Here is an 18011-nt window from a genome sequence, read left to right on the forward strand (position 1 = left end):
TTATTGTGGCATTTTCGTCAGGATATGACGAAAATGCCACAATAAAAGCGGGCATTGAAACGTTGTAACTATACTCTATCTGCTGTGTCAATCATTGGAGTGCCGCACCGCTAGTCCTTTTTGTCCATTTATCGTGAGGGCACCTAATGTAATACTTCTTCTAAGTGGTTGTGCCGGACCCCTGCCTGTCTCTCTCTCTCTATATATATATATATATATATATAATATTTTGATAATAGATTCAATATAAGCATCATTATCTTATCTTAATCTTCATTCTGCCCTACCAGTGTTGTACATTTATTTGAGGAAATGAAAGTAGAGTGTATTCCTAAACTTGTTAAAGTGTTTAGTTGGGTTTAAAGTGTTGTACGTGTAACCCCTTTTTCCCTTAGGTATAACTATTGGTAGTAATGTATAGATGTTCCTCCACCCAAGCTATTATTTTATTCTGGGCTTGCTTGAGTAAGCCTTCCCTGGAGGGATGAAAATTGTACCATACTATCTACCGCCCTATGGGCTTACTTGTTTTTCTTTGGTTCCAGGTTCCGTAGTAAGGCCTACTCTCACATCCACAACACGGTAAGTAGAAGGTTTTTTATAACAGTAGTTAATAGCTATAATAACATGTAGTGTGTTTACCTCCTGGCATACATTAGAATTATAAACAGGGGATAGACCGAAGTGTGAATATCCCCGTTTGAACCCTTAACACTCTATATATACAATGTGTTTCGTTTTACTCCTATACAATAGGTAGTGCATGCAATACAAAAATTATGTCTTTTAAAAACCCCAAAAAAGTATGTGAGTTGGTATGGAAATACCCAGGTATTTTGTTATGAATAAGGAGCTGCAATACCTGTCCCTTGTTGGGGCTCTTAATGTGGTCACTGTCTCAATGGTATCTGTATGTGTAGTACAAATCCACAGATATGAGTACTGATAAGTCCAGCAGTTCGAGAATGGTGTCCTCTTTCTAAATTGGATATCAATCTACAGTATGTAGAGCCTTCTTCCTCACACGGGGTGGATAGAAGGGTATATTGCTCTTATCAACGAGGTTACAGTAGCCACGACGGTAGCTTTGCTAATTCCTTGGAGTCTGTGAAAAGTCTCTAGCTTAACTCCCTGGATGTGCAAATGTCTCTAACTCTCACTGGCGGGTTAGTAAGTATACTAATAAGGTCAGAAATCTACACTGAATCTGCTCCTTATAGCATTTAACCAGATCTGCCTCACCAATAAATAAAGTGGTAGTAGTAACAGGAGAATCTCAGACACCTGAAATGGATATTTTGATCCTTGCTGTAATATGGAGTATATGAATCACACTATTCCTCAGTTTGTTACTAAAAGGGAAGTCGTGCTGCAACCTGCAACGTTGATGTGAGTAGCACGAGACACAGCAGTCCTATCAGTCTCTCAACCACTTACAGTGAGTCCTCCATTGACTCCTTATTGTTTTACCGGAGAGGTGCCATAGTAGTCTAACAGGGTTATGAGTGGTAATGAGATCAACCCTTATATATTAATATTAGCTGCTGATGCTTCTATCCTGTCTCTCGCAGCCTCCCTACTCTCCTCTTGGCACTATGTACAGTACAGTACAGGGGACGCTGTCTGGGTACTAAATGGTTAACTGGAGTAGCCCCAGATTGACACAGGGGGCAGCCTGACATCCTCCATTGTAGCGCCACCTCCTACTGTTAGCAGCCCAATACCGGAGTCTTGTCTCTCAGTCCCTCCTCCCTCTCTTTATGTTCACTCACTGTGCCCAGAGAGGTTGGATATGGGACCCAGCTTACTTAACTGATGGCAGCCTCCTGCTGATCATGGCTCCCTGCACAATTCGGTAAGCACCACACCGTCTCGTACTTAGGAGGCTGCGCTCCACTCCACCAATTCCACCTCTCTCCCCGGTAGTCAGTTGTGTGGTCTGGGGGGGGGGGGGTCTGAGTTTTTTACGGAGTTCCGGTTGTACCGCTCTCCCTGGACTCTGCTCCTTGCACTCTGCTCCCGCTGTTCTCTTCGTCACCTCTTACCCCCTTGACACGCCAACTGCTTCTCCCCTGCATGCACCATTCTTCGTGCTCCCCAGCTTTCAGAACCTTCCCTTACTCTGCCCCTCAAATAGGAGCATACCTACATATACAATGGCTATTTTAGTGCTCACCCACACAGTATATATTTATATCAAACATTAAGGCTATGAATATAGTCAGGTTAGGGTTATACCGGTAAAATACATAAAATGGTCATATCAGTGTTAACCTGATTAAGGGTTACAGTGCCCTATGTGAGGTAAAAGTTGTTGTGATTGAGGTCATGGCACTGTACTGAGAGAGACAAATGTTGTGTATATATTTGTAGGTGGTTAATTTAATGTATTTGTACCTCACCTCCCTGGTAACCTGTGGTGTTTACATCAGTAACGTCTATAATACATTGCCTGTTATTACATTATACCATAACTAATTCACAAGGGGGCTACATAATATATATAAATAATGTGTTTACTGAGTGTAAATCTAAGCAAAATACTTCCTTACCTCTCTGTTAATTTAAATATTAGAGAGAGTTTTCCTGGCCACAAACAAATTGAAGCAATTTTTACAGTACAATGCAAGAAGATTCCTCAGTATCAGAGCTAAACATCCACTACATTGAATAAGTGTAAACAATATTTTGGGTTTGTCACACCCAAAAAAATTGGCATCACAAACAGGATACTGCAGAGCCCAAAGAAAGGAAGACATTGTGCAAACCAAAATGTCACGATACCAACACTCTCTAGGGGTTTCAATAAGTATTGGAGTCAACAGTGTAACAAAGGAAAGTCCCATAATGTTGCAAATTAATACAATTACTCTACGCTACTACTGTGGGACCCTCTGGCTCCAAACATAGACATTAAATGACCAAAAATTCTGAAAATAATTCCCTGATGGAATTCAAAACTAAGATGAGGAGCATGTTTTGCGTGTACATACTCAAAGAACAACAGCAAGGGGAGATCCATTTTTGAAAGCTTAATTGATCATCAATAAGGGAAGTAACTTCATGGCCCCAAGAGGAACATCAGAAAGTTAATCAAATTCTACAGAGGTTAGCTGCAACATTTGAAATTAGAACAATTTCTTAGCTAAAATGTGATTTTATGCAAGCACCTAACAACTGGGTGAATCCCAGTAGAACTTTGCTCTAAACCTTCAAGAAGCCTTAAGGGCTACGCAAGCTGTAGAAACAGCAGAAATGGGAAATATTGATGAGGAGCAAATAAACCAATTTATTGCATGAACCAAAGGGGAAGGTATAATCACTCAACTAAGTCTTTTGAGGATGCAACTTTCAGAGAGTTTATTTTTAACATTTTAAGGAACTAAATGAAATTGGTAGGTTCCAATCAGACCAAAGAGGTAACTTTACTGAAATGCCTGGGTTTTAAGAGGTGATGCAAGATATCCAGTTGAAAAGCCCCTCCAGCTTCAGAGATACTGCTATACAGAATATTCAAACTTCTAACTCGAATCCCTTACAGACACCAATAGGACAATTAAAAGAATTAAAATCAGGGATGGGGTAAATATGTAAGGAGTTCAGGAGTTTTAACAAACAACATACTACTAAGCCAGGAGAAACTAAATGGAGAACAGAATGGGAAAGAGCAACCTCTGACTTGTCGGATCCTCCTCGACGTATAGGGCATTGACCCACAGACTGTTTTAATTCAAAGTTACATTGATGCAATTGGACTGGTCATATTGAGAAAAAATGCAACAAAGATTGAACTATATACTTCAATTATCCAAGGATGGAGGACAATCCTCTGGGGGAACAGCTGCAAAATTGACCTACCAATAATTCATGTTTCTTTGAATAGAGCAAAACTGCGTGCTATGCTTGACTCAGTTTTCCAGGTCACCACATTACAACTAAACACTTTTATGTAAATTAGATATAAGAACCAGTTTTACCATCACCACTGATGCGGCTACAGCTAGTAGACAGTAATGTCTCAAGCATATCTTGTTGCATGTAATAGAAGCCAACATTCAGACTGGATAAGTACTTTAACCAATGCAGGGATGTATTATTACTATTGAGAAGGACACCAGCATTACCATCCTTTTCAGCATGAATGTCTTCCAAAACTGCCCTGATGAATTCATATTGGCATTAGAAACCGAACTTAATAAAAACTCAAAACTATACAAGGATAACAAAGATAAGTGAATCCTGATAGAGAAATTGGGAAAGTTAGGATAGCAGATCATCAACAGTAATCCTACAGCCCAACTCCAAGACCATCATTAGGGAAAAGGATATTATGGACCCCAAGGAACAAGCTATGAGGCAATGGTTGAACCTGAAGAGATCCATTTTAGAGATGATTTTATGGTTGCCTGCCTATTGTTTAAAGGTAAACTGGATGAATCCCATTGCATATATTAAATCTCCAAAATCATCATATCAGATTATTCCATAATCATATAGCCAAACTAGCATTGACCACTTTCCAACATATAATTTAGCCAAACCAAACTTTTTAAGTGAGTGACACAACTGACCAAACAACTGAACAGGAGTCACATTGGGAAGCAATACAAACTGGAGATGAAAACAGGCTGGTTGAGGGCTCTAGAAATGGTTAATGAAAGCCATAATGCTTTTAGTAACAATCAATATCTAGGGCATGTAGTGAGTACAGAAGGAGTCGCCCCTCAACTCAAAGAAGATTCAAGTCATACAAAATTGGCCAGTTTCATAGATCATCAAGGACATAAGATGAATTCTGGGTTTTGTAGGCTATTATAGGGGATTTATTAAACATTTTGCTAAAATCATAGCCCCAATACATGTCTTACTTCAGAGAATTCATAACTGTATACAGTACATCTATAATTTATATACTGAGAGCTATCCCATTACTACAACAACTCGATTGACTCATCTTAGTCGCTAAACAACAACACATATCAGACCACTGGGTATATTCCATACTACTTAATGTTTGTACGACAAGGCAGTATTCATGTAGATGTGCAATTAGATGTATCGTTAGAAAATTCACAAGAATTATGCCCTCAAAACGAGTGGGTAGTCAAACATCAATGCCACTTGAAGACAGCTCATGCACTGGTTAGTTGACAAGTGAAAGCAGCACAAAAATGGCAGCAAAATTCCAATGTAAAGGCCCATGCTGCTCCATTGTCATTATGGAGCAAAAAAGAATAAACATACCAACAATCTGGATCATAAGTGGGAAACTATCCCATATATAATGAAGGAAATACCAAGGGAAGGTGTGGCCCAATATGGCACTAATAATATGGACCTTATGCTGAGCATGCACTCTCTTGTTCTCTGTACTGTAGATGACCTAATGAGTAAACAGTGTTCCTCAGTATTAGTTCAGCTAGATGTCAAAAACTCAGATCTCCGATGAGGAGAACCAACATTTTTCTCCAGACAACAAAACTGCTTTGGGACCAGCATGATAGGTAAAGACCACAAGCGGGAATATACCTCTGGGATACCAACAGTGGTACTGTATTTCCATTAGTTCCAAGAAAAGTGAGAGAAACATGATGGTGTGAAAATAGTTTCAGAAGATGTTATGTAATATTAGAAAAGACAAGACTGCTGGAAGAAGATCACTATGTAAGAATCCATAGAGGAGGTGGTTGCCATACTTAGGTTCCTTGTGAGCTGACACTGGTAACATCCCCTCCCCAGACAAGGGCTGAGTTCCGACAGGATGTATGCCCCAGGGTACATCTATTGCAAGGTGCACTGCAGGTTGCATGTCCTGGTGGGAGGGTTAGCTCATCAGGAGTTCCAAGGGTCACCTTATTGGCCAATCCAAAATCATAACTAATGAAGGGGTACCCCAACAAAAGACTCTATTACCAACAGGAGCCACAGAGGCGGGTACAAGATATATCACTGATTGGGACATTATTTTAAGGGACTAAATATAGAGATTCGGGATGCTGCTCTCTGTTGTCAGTGACGGGGACTATGGGCCTAATTCAGATTTGATCGCAGCACCAAATTTGTTAGCTAATGGGAAAAACCATGTGCACTGCAGGGTGGGGGGCAGATATAACATGTGCAGAGAGAGTTAGATTTGGGTGTGGTGTATTCAAACTGAAATCTAAATTGCAGTGTAAAAATAAAGCAACCAGTATTTACCCTGCACAGAAACAAAATAACCCACCCGAATCTTACTGTCTATACAAATGTTATATCTGCCCCACCTGCAGTGCACATGGTTTTGCCCATTAGCTTACAAACTTGCTGCTGCGATCAGGTCTGAATTAGGCCCTATATTGTTTAGCTCATCAGGAATAAAACTGAGTTAAGGTTGAACATCCAAAAGCTGCTTTTGTCATGTGTAATACATAGAAATGTCATATCCATGGTAGCCAGAATTGTTTTGCAAGACAATCATTTGCCATTGATCTTTGTGTGTGTGTTGACAGATTGTGTAGTGTGTGAATTTGTGTTTTAAAAGATCTGCAGAAAGGTGTAAATTGCAACATGTCTTGAAGGAATAATAAATTAAAAAAATCCAATAATTTCTTTGGAAAAAAAAAGACAAGATATGATAATGTCACCCAGGTACTGAAGGCTCAAGTCTAGGAATGTCAATCAATTTTGTCCTAATGACAGACATGCAGCTGTATGAATGTGTTTTCCAGAGATGATGCTAAGTTCTCAATATGCCCGATTCCTGGCCACACAAACAAGCTCACCACATTCATCATTCTTTCTAACAAGCATGCACAGAATAATGCTATTGCTTACTTACCCACAAAATTGGGGAGATTTGCAATGCATTAACTGTTTTTCATTAATACTATTATAGCATTAAAATGCATATATTGTGGTATCAAGACAATTGCTCAGTGGGTTGTTACTGTAAAAAAAAAATCCAATTTCATAAAAAAATATTTTATGTATTTGTTTCTCTTAATCTAACATTTTTCTTACTGTTATGAATCATTGATTACACTAACATTTAATATATATATATATATATATATATATATATATGCAAACATTTTTTTTAAATGAATAGATCAATTTATTTTAAACATATATATACTGGTATTAAAGATTTTGGTACAGGTTGAGTATCCCTTATCCAAAATGCTTGGGACCAGAAGTGTTTTTGATATTGTATTTTTCCGTATTTTGGAATAATTGAATACCATAATGAGATATCATGGCGATGGGACCTAAGTCTGAGCACAGAATACACTTATATTTTATATACACCTTATACACACAGCCTGAAGATAATTTTAGACAATATTTTTAATAACTTTGTTTAATGCACAAAGTGTGTTTACATTCACACAATTTATTTATGTTTCATATACACCTTATATACACAGCCTGAAGGTCAGTTAATACAATATTTTTAATAACTTTGTGTATTATACAAAGTTTGTGTACATTAAGCCAACAGAAAACAAAGATTTAACTATCTCACTCTCACTCCAAAAATTCTGTATTTCGGAATACTATTTGGATCTGGGATACTCAACATGTACCACATTGTGACTTATATGTTTGATAAAAGCTTGCCAATAAAGTTTTTAAATACAATGATTGGTGTACAGTCTTCTGAAAAAGTATGGTAAATGTAAATGTACATACAGTACATTTTAAAGTTGCAAAGCCACAAAAAAATGTCAAATCTATTATTCATTATTTTCTAGCAACATAAGACTATTTTTAAAAAACAATTTGGCTGTCTAAACAGAAAATTATTAAGCAATGTATCATTATTTATATTTGAATGTTAACAGTTATTAAGCTATTAAATGTACAGTCATTGTGGCTTTAATTAATTAAATAATACCCGTGCTCATTATGTTTTCAATAAATAATACCATTCTGACTTTGATGTGTTAAGTTTGTACTTTCAAAATGGTGTTCTTGATATTTGGCTTGTGATCCTTAAAAAAAAAAAGCAATACATGTTTAATTTTTTTTAGAAAAATAAACAAATAATTGTTAGAAAATGTACAGATTGATAATGTACTTTTTCAGGCTTAATAAGATACTTTTTTTTAATAGTTTTTACTGGTACTTTGGAAAGAGTATGACATCTCAGAAGGTCTTGATGCTCTTAAAACTGATATTCAGCTTTTGAAATTTCTTATCTCACTCTAGCATCAACAATCCAGACAAACTGAAAATCTTCAGCAGACATTGTTCCTAAAACAATTTGATAACATTTTAAATTACATTTATTACAATTCTTAAATATTTAATACTGCTTTTTTCAGGTAATCTTGTGGTCTTGTAAAAGATCCCCAAGAGAACAGAAATGTTGACAATCCATATATATCGCTGCTATGAGTGAATAAATCTATGCACTATTTGCAATGAACTTAAAGTCTGGTAAGTGCTACCCACAATTTGTATGTAAAGGCATTTTATCTTCAGGATGACTTTGAGGTTTTGCACCCCAGCAATTTGTGGCTCTGAAGTTATTGTGAGTGCAGCTCTGCGTTTGGACTAAATATTTCATAGGTATAAATTTCAAGTTTGGGTATACTGTATGTCAAATTAAATTTAATGGAGAGTATAAGTAGGTTGTTTTTACATTAAAGTAATGTTTAAATACATTACTCTGAGTTGTAACAAATGTACACAGATGCATTTAAATAAAATAAAATAGAAAATTTTCTTTATTGAATATGTACATTTACTAAAACCTATATATAGGTAGATATATGCACCAAACCATTTTTGCTGGTTTTGGTTCTAATTCATTAACCGGTTTTGATTTTGCCAAAATGCTGTGACTGGTTTTGTAATTTTTTCAATAATTGACAAAAAAAAAACAAAATTAAAATAATTTGGGCCTTGTTTTGTTCCTATAGTATTATCAACCTCAATAACATTAATTTCTAGTAATTTCCAGTCAATTTTAACCACTTCACAGTGCAAAATATTGTTTTCATCCAGATTAGGCCTAAGTCTGCAGCAAGCTGGCTGGTTACTAAGTGACAGAGCAGCAGCACAAACACATGGCAGTTTATAGCACATCTCTGAAACTTTGACACACAGCAATACTAAAAATGAAAAATGCTGCAAGATGGAATTGTTCTTGGACTCTCCCTCCCACCCTTATGTTGGATATTAAAAAGGAAATGCACAATTTAACAAACCAAGCACTTCAGGACAGGGCACTTTTGTGGCAGAAGTACTTGTTTTGCTTGTACCCCCCAAAAAAACAAGCAACCGCAGTGGCAAGATGTCATCATCATTACCGTCCTCATCCTCACCAGCTTAGCTCACACTGCATGGAGTCAGACTGCTTTAATATGTACGTGAAGTCAACAAAGCACACTGGAGTACAGAGCACAGTGAGGTAGAGTGCACAGAACAGTACAAACAAATTAAACAATATGATTTTTATTGTTTGTTTTTTGTAACTCGCAGCTCGGTTCACACTGTATGGAATCAGACCATTTTTATATGTTTGTGAAGTGAACAAAGAGCACTGGGGTACACAGCATACTGGGGAACAGTGCAAACAAATTATACAGCAATCTATTTTTTATTATTTTTTTTAACTGGAGCTCAGCTTGTACTGCGTGGAGTCAGGCTGCTTTTATATGTACGTGAACTGCGGTACAGTGCACTGGTTGTATAAACTTAACAAAATCATTTTTAAAAAATGTACTTTCATTTTTTTTATTGTTGATTTTTTTTTGGCAATGGTCAATATGGAGTCACACTACTTATATGTGAACGCAGTGAGTGGGGCATTGTCTTCAGAGGGGTGGTCTTCTGTATACCGGCGGTCGGGCTCCCGGCGCTCAGTATACCGGCGCCGGGAGCCCGACAGCCGGCATACCGACACTTATTTTCCCTCGTGGGGGTCCACGACCCCCATAGAGGGAGAATAAAATAGTGTGGCCGTAGCGTGGCGAGCGCAGCGAGCCCGCAAGGGGCTCATTTGCGCTCGCCACACTGTCGGTAAGCCGCCGGTCGGGCTCCCGGCGCCGGTATGCTGGTCGCCGGGAGCCCGACCGCCGGCCAGCCGTAGTGAACCCCTTCAGAGTTAGTGCAGCACCACTGTGTGACAGAATTAGACTAAGGGGACTGAATACAACTTGCGGATGGATACAGCACAGCCACTTGTAGATGAACACAGCACAACCACTTAATGTACACAGGATAAGGTCTTGTAGATGGACACAGATTAGCCACTTAATGGACACAGCACAATCATTTGTAGATGGACACAGCAGAGTACATTGCAGCACACAGCAGCATGACTGGACTGAAATTGCACAGAGTCACTGCCATGGGATTCTTATATAGATTCCATACCCTCCAGAATCCAACACCAAGAGGATGGTGTTTTGCCTCAATTTGGAATACGAGTCTGGTGGGAAAACTCGAGCCAGATGTTTTTACTTTTGCGTTCCTGCATACCTTAGAATTAATTTACAAGTTTTTCAAAAATACATTTAAATAATTAATAGTGCACCTCTACAAATTAAAAATTAATTTAGAATTTTAGTATTTCACAATATGCAAAATGTTATATATATATATATATATATATATATATATATAAATCCTTTGTGTGGGCGGCACTCAGAGACTTGCAACCAAAATTTAAAGTGCAAAAAAAGACCCCAATGGGACAATTTATTGGTAACGTTTCGGGGTGTTGTTCCCCTTCCTCAGACAATTTAACACGTGTTAAATTGTCTGAGAAACAACACCCCGAAATGTTACCAATAAATTGGCCCATTGGGGTCTTTTTTTGCACTTTAAATTTTGGTTGCAAGTCTCTGAGTGCCGCCCACACAAAGGATTTATACACAGACGCTGATCTGCAGGGAGGGCACCGGAGCAAGGTGAACGTAAGTCCGGAGTGCCAGGGACCCTAGATACATGGACATATATATATATATATATATATATATATATGGCAGTATTTGAAAATATATAAATATAATTAAATATAATAATTACTTTCACGATTAGATTATGTTTTTATTTTTTTTATAAAACATGCATTTTAAGAGTCTATATTAACCTGATTGTGAATATACTGTATAGTTGAACATTCACAATAATGTCAATACAGTAATAAAAATGAACTAAGATGTCCTATGCCATCGAGGCCACTGTTCCACTCAGGCCTCTGCACAAAGAAGTCCTATGTAATATCAAAGGCTGCATCGCAAAGTCCCATCCACCATCCAGGGCGGTGCATAGCCCAGGTCTCAGCACCAACTCCTATACACTATCATGCACTCTGCACCAATTTGGCCTTTGCACCAAGAAGTCCTGTACACCATCCATGGCTCTGCACCATCTATGGGTTCTGTACAACCATAGCCTTTGCACCAAGTCATAGGTAACATCATGGACATCATAAAACAAGAAGTACTACTGAATTCATCATCCAGAGCTCTGCACCACCATGGGCACTGCACCAAAAACTGTCATACAATATCCAGTGCTCTGCTTCCCCCAGACCTCAGCGTGCACCAACCCAGACATTGCTCCACTAAGGCTTTAGAATTGACAAGTTTTATGTGCCATACCGGGCTCTTTACCACCCAGAATTCAGCATCATCTACTCCTATGCACCAATCGGGACTTTGCGACACCTGTGTCACTGCACCAAAATCCCAGCTACCATCCAAGGCTCAGCACCACTAGGGCTTTTGCACTATCCAGGCCAATGCATCAAATATTCAGCACCACCTCAGCACAACCATAAATTTATGTATGTGTATAAATATAAATATCTACTGTATCTATCTAATGTATATCTCTATAAACAAATAACGAATCTTTGCACTCACATAGTAGACTTCAACCTATATTATATGTAAAAATCAGGGAACATTAGTTACACATACATACTGTATTGCAATATATATTAAGCTGGTCAACTATATCAAAATTTTCACATCTGGCTAGTAGGATCACCAGTGGCCAGTTGCATAAGTAAGATACAGGGAGCAGGATTAAGAAAAAATATTTTTTTTAGGCGAAAAAGACAACGCTGTACGTAAGGACATATTTCAAATGAAAATATGGTAATAAAAAATTGTGGGCTGAAAAGGAAACCGATTACAAAGTGGATGACATATTGGGGGACATGGGTAATAAGGATTATAATGGAGAATAACCATTGTGCAGTCATGGAGGGCCTCATTTTCCTCTTTTGTGCTACATCAGCTGCCCTACTCTGTCAGTCACTTCACTTGCTCCTTATACTACTCAGAATTAAACTCAAACTCCTCTCTCTCACCTACAGTACAAAGCTCTCAACCTCATTAATTTAATCACATTCCCCCTCTTGCCCTTTTTGCTCTGTGCCTGTGTGAGAGAGGGGCAGTTCCATGGCAAATGCAGGATTTATTTAAGGGGAGATTCCGAATGCTTGATTTTATAGGAGGTGTGATAGCCTATGAAGAGGGCATAATTATAACTTAACAAGTCATAGGGTACAGTGAGGTACAGTGTACAGTATGTAATACCTCAAGCATATACATATCACAGCAATTTGTTAGATGCTGCAGTAGGGCCAGTCTATCTCAGGGGAATGTTTTATTTTTCTCCTGCTCTGTAAAGCATTGAACAAGCACTGGAGTCTTGGATAGTGGCAGAAGAACCTAGGACTGGCCCTGGACATATATGTACACTGGTCTTGTAACACTATAGATTCTTTAGTATAAGCTATAGTGGAGAGTCTAATTTTGGTTTTGGATTTGGACTTGAAGACCAGAACCAGAAATTATGCTGTGGCATCGGCACAAATTGAGAAAACAGAAAGAACCATATTGGATTCAGCACAAAACATGCCAGCGCCATGTTAAATGAGGGCAGAGATAACATATTTAAGGTGAAAACAATCCTCAATATATACATTTGTGGCTAATAGCTAAAAACATTATGTCAAAAGAGGATCCCTATGAGACATCACCTAACATGTAAACAAGAAACAATTCATTACTATCAAAAAATATACATAGTATTGATCACAACAATACAAAATAAAAATTATTTTTAGAAAAGGGCATCATGTGGTTTCTTATACAAAATGAACCCCAACAATCCTGGGAATCCTTAGGATATATTTAACCAGCATACCGGCGCCGGGATCCCTACCGCCGGCTTACCGACAGTGTGGCGAGCGCAAATGAGCCCCTTGCGGACTCGCTGCGCTCGCCACGCTACGCGCGCCACACTATTTTATTCTCCCTCCAGGGGGGTCGTGGACCCTCACGAGGGAGAATAAGTGTCGGTATGCCGGCTGTCGGGATCCCGGCGCCGGTATACTGTGCGCCGGGATCCCGTCAGTCGGCATACTGAAGACCACCCATGTATATATATATATATATATACACACACACACACACACACACACACACACACACACACACACACACACACACACACACACACACATTGTCTCTTCTTGGTGTCAGCTGTCTTCTTGCTTCTCTGGTTCAGTGTTTTGTATGAGCAATGAGATCCACAGGATTCAGTATGATGTACTGGCGTCCGGTATGCCGGCCATCAATATACAGTACTGACAGCGGCATCCCGGCTCTATATCACAGTACCAGCACCTCCAATTGGAAATTGTCTTTTACCTTAGCGGAAAGTGGATATTCCAGAGAAGGCTGCAAAGAAAATTGTTATTGGAGCACCAGCAGCTGGGAGACACCAAACCCAAGGACTTCATTCATCTGTTGGAGCTCCCCAGCATAGAAATGCTGCTTACTTGCTAATGTGCATTGCCTGGCCAGGAGTGCAGCCTATAAGAGGTGACTATAAAATTCGCCCCTTTCTATTGGAGGAAATTAATATTAATGTGGAGTGTTCCCACATAGGAACTATCGCCTTAAAGTTTGTATAGGCTTTTGCCACTAATCAATTACAGCTACTAACAGCTTGCAACTAACACTATTAAGAGTATGTGCTTTTTTTGAATTGGCTGATTGATTTTATTAATATCTTAAAATTTTGATTAGATGTTTGTCATTTTATAAGAACCGAACGGTACTATGTACTTTGTTTATGTGTTTAAAAAAACTTTCTTTGTATCTATATATAAAATATAAAAGTGATTTACTATAACACCTGACTTCTGAGCGCCCTGTTTTTGTTGCTATTTGAGTGAGTAAAGTAGTCTCCTCTCAGTGGAAGCTAGGAACATAGGTGTTTTGTGTATTTTTAAAAGTGATTTAAACTGTTTATGAAAACTGTTCGCACCAGGTGATTTTTCTCTTTTATCACATTTCAGAGGAGCTGGTCTGGCTATTAAACAATGACACATACTAGCCACCATTTTACTGCTAAAAATGCAATGTCTATTTAAAGGTGGGGAGTTGACATACAGCAATAAATATGCCCCTAAATTTTAAGATCCCAGAGAATAAGAATACAGAAATAGCCTCATACATCTTTGCTGCAGTCGCACCTAACAGACCTTCTTGGCACGCTGGGTTGTGTGAGAATCTTTTATCGTTGGGCATCTTTTTGCAGAAAATTTATCTTAGTCACAACGCAGTGTGACTGGGATGCACAAGGAAGCTGTGCTGAGTAATTTGATATATGACACTTGTATATCTGTGTGCGACTGAGTCTCTGAATCATTGTGTTGTGACTAAGATGCATTTTTTTATGCAAAAAACAAACAAACCTCAAAACACCTGACATTAGCAGAGTTGCACAGGACCTGGTGGCTCACTCATGCCGGACATCTAGTGCTGCATGGCGCATTGAGGCTAGATGTATGAGGACAGATCTGTAGATGGCGAGAATTGCTTTCAGTGTACATGATAACAGACATTGTACAATACTTGGCAGATAGACATTATTGGTAAAACATGACATTTCTAGGGACAAAATGTTCCAAGGGCATTCCATGGAAACAATAAACATGAGGTGACAGGTTCACTTTAATGAAAAGCTCTTGAACTTTGTAGCCAATACGTAAAAAACACATTTTAATATTTCTTCCATAAACTTTTTACAGAACTTATGGAAAGCTTTCCCCATCTTGTTGCTGTGATCACACTTTCCTGCAGCAAGCACAGTTACACAATTTATTAAATGTACTGTTCTTTGATGAGGGTGGAAACCTACACAAGGGCACACTTAGTGCACACTTCACGCTGGAACAAAGCAGTAACTAATAATCTCTCTACTGACTGTTCTCACATTAACCTCTTTGGTGACTTGTTATGTATGACAATGTATCACTGGATCAGCCCATAATACCATTTGTCAGCATTAAGCAATTAAAGGATTTGTAACTGAGAGTCTAAGTTTTTTTGGGTCAGTGAATTTGCTAGAGTCTTCAGAATGCCATGTTGGCCTTTTCTATGCCAATAACCCATAGCTTCTCCCTTTCAATACTTAATGCCATTCCCTCAATCAACCTCTTGACTGCTGTGCTCTCCTCTCAGGAATTAGAGCACAGGGATTCAGATAGTGATAGATGGAAAGAGAGAAGGGCTTAGCTGTCACTCTCTGTAAAGTCTGATAAACTTTTAACAGCCTTTTAAAAGATACATATCATGTCTTGGTGCATCAGAAGTTGCATTAAAAGTTTATGAGTGTCAGAAAGAACCATGAAAGATTTACAGCACATACTTTATACTAAAATAAATCATATTACATAGGCTAGAGATAATTGCATATCTTTTAGTTTTTTGGATGAAATATAATAGCCAGGTATTCTATCTTAATGGGACTAAGGGGCCTATAAATCAAAAAGGATCAATAAGGGAGAATTTATTTTTTTGATCGCCGTCAGAAGAGAAAAAATTGTCTAATTGACAAATGTTCTTATAAAATCTACCTTGTTGATACTGGTCCAGAGTGATAAGGGCTAACTTCAGTCAATGCCTGTGCACATGTGTGATCCAGAAGTGATATCCTACAATTTAAAATAAAATATATTTTTAAAAGATGAATGTATAGAATATTTAAACAATGAAAAAAATATTTTAAAATCTCTAAAAATGTGTATTTTTTGGATGATTTTTTATTAATTTAACAGACTTTTCCATGTAGGGGACAGTGGGGTAAGATGAGCCAGTGTATAAGTCGACCAACACCCTGTATCTAGGCAACTGTAAATTTTTGTTGTCATGTGACCATAAATTCCGGAAGCCCCCATCCATTTCTAGCTGGCTGTGATGAAGGGAAGCACATGCTAAAGTGGCGAAGATTGTTTTTCTTTTCATATTTTGTTCATATTTTGATCAAAACATTTAGCTTGCAGTCCCTTGTCAAGGTACCCAATTTCTATACATGTCCCCACACCAGCATATATCCCCAACACACCATTAAATTGCAGCTACCGTAAATGCACTTACCTCTCAGGTAAGGAGGGTATCATCTATACAAGGGCTGGCTTGTGAGCCACACCTAACTAGGGGATGCAGTCAATTTGCCGGCGGTTGGAATCCCATTGTTCAGGATACCGCTGACAAAATCACAACAGCTGACAATGCCGCCAGCCAGAATCCCGGTGCTATTCCCACTCGTCCATCACACCCATAGAGTGGGACGCGAGCCACTAAGCCTGCAAAGGGCTAGCCCCGGTGCCAGCAATCTGGCGGGCGGGATGCCGATGTCGTGATATGGACAGCAGGCATCTTGTCCACCGCTAGTACATATTGAACCCCTAACTAGGCCTTTATAGCCTTGATTCAAAGCAGCCATGACAGCACTAGGTAATATTTTGAAATAAAACAGAAAAGAAATATGCCCATGCTTGGTTTTTACTATAGTGTACACAGTAGCAGCTGCATGGCAGTATTAATATCATATATGTAAATGATACAGAAATACTTTTGCTTTAGGCGCTAATATACTGCAAATCTGTGTGTATAGTTAATAATAGCAAGCAATGCAAGCGGAAACTGCCCTAGGTGTATAAGAAAGAAAAAACAATAAACCAAATACAACAAAAGATATCCACTCTAACCTTCTATCTTGACTACCCACCTGGTATTGTGATGACGCTGCTCTCATCAGGTGGTACAGTGACATAACCAGTCACTGAAACTAAAATATAATACAAATTGTGCACCAAAAATGTTGCCCTACTCTTCTTTCCCATCAAAGCAAGGATCTAATAGCAGATTAATTATATTGACCCCATAACACTAATGTACCAAAATAACAGCACAAAAAAGATCCTCAAAGAATAGACAAAGATCCTCTCAAGTCAATTGCACCTCAAATGGCCTATACTGTACAAATTAAAATGCCGAAACTTAATTTTTGGAATGTCTAACAATACCACCGTCATCGGCCAACACAATTTTTTCTACAGCAGAGTTCACCTATTTTTCACTATCCTCATCAATAACTTAACAATTCAACACTTGCCACCATTCCAATCTAGGAACAATGAATGACCAAACAATCTTACAAGATGGCTGTGCTGATGAAATACACGCTATTTAATCCACTGTAGAGTACCTCAACCCAAAGCCATCTGTTTGCCAATGTCGTTGCAAATCAAAGGAATGACTAATGGCAAACTAAAATACTTAGCTTGGTCTAAAATCTTGAGCCTAAAAACATGCCACAAGATACATTTAACACCTTTCCACCTGACACAATCTGAGCCTGAAAAAGCTCCATATAAAGCCATGAACCTAACAAGAAAAAGAGGGGGAGGCTGCGCTCGAGAGGAAAGAACAATTAATTACAATAATATGTAAATTTTAAAATGAAAAAACAATTTATTAAAAACAGTATCCTATATAGTGATTTATATGCCACATGAATTCATGAAAATTTAAGTACATTTGAAAAAGCTGCAAGCCTTATGCAGAGAAATGCGTCAGTTGACACCAATTGGAACAGGACAATTTTCATTTGGATCCGAACCAGCCCTTGCTACCTACTTGTTGTCCAGAGGAGCCACAGAGAGATACTGTTATGATTCCTGTACTCCAGACCGGAGGAGATCTTAT

At 38.5% G+C, this 18011-nt stretch overlaps 1 long non-coding RNA gene across 2 annotated transcripts in view; it reads right to left on the reverse strand.

Annotated features, from left to right (window-relative positions):
* LOC134944979 (uncharacterized) overlaps positions 1-18011 on the reverse strand; it is a 296170-nt gene that overhangs the window by 20948 nt on the left and 257211 nt on the right. Inside the window, exon 2 of one of the 2 annotated variants that reach the window (XR_010182007.1) lies at positions 15878-15955. The exons of the other annotated variant lie outside the window; for it this stretch is intronic. This is a non-coding gene — a long non-coding RNA (uncharacterized LOC134944979). The remainder of the gene's footprint in view (positions 1-15877; positions 15956-18011) is intronic. 2 annotated transcript variants of the gene reach the window in all.

This window comes from Pseudophryne corroboree, chromosome 7, assembly GCF_028390025.1.
Source record: "Pseudophryne corroboree isolate aPseCor3 chromosome 7, aPseCor3.hap2, whole genome shotgun sequence".
In the NCBI taxonomy this organism is placed as follows: Eukaryota; Metazoa; Chordata; class Amphibia; order Anura; family Myobatrachidae; genus Pseudophryne; species Pseudophryne corroboree.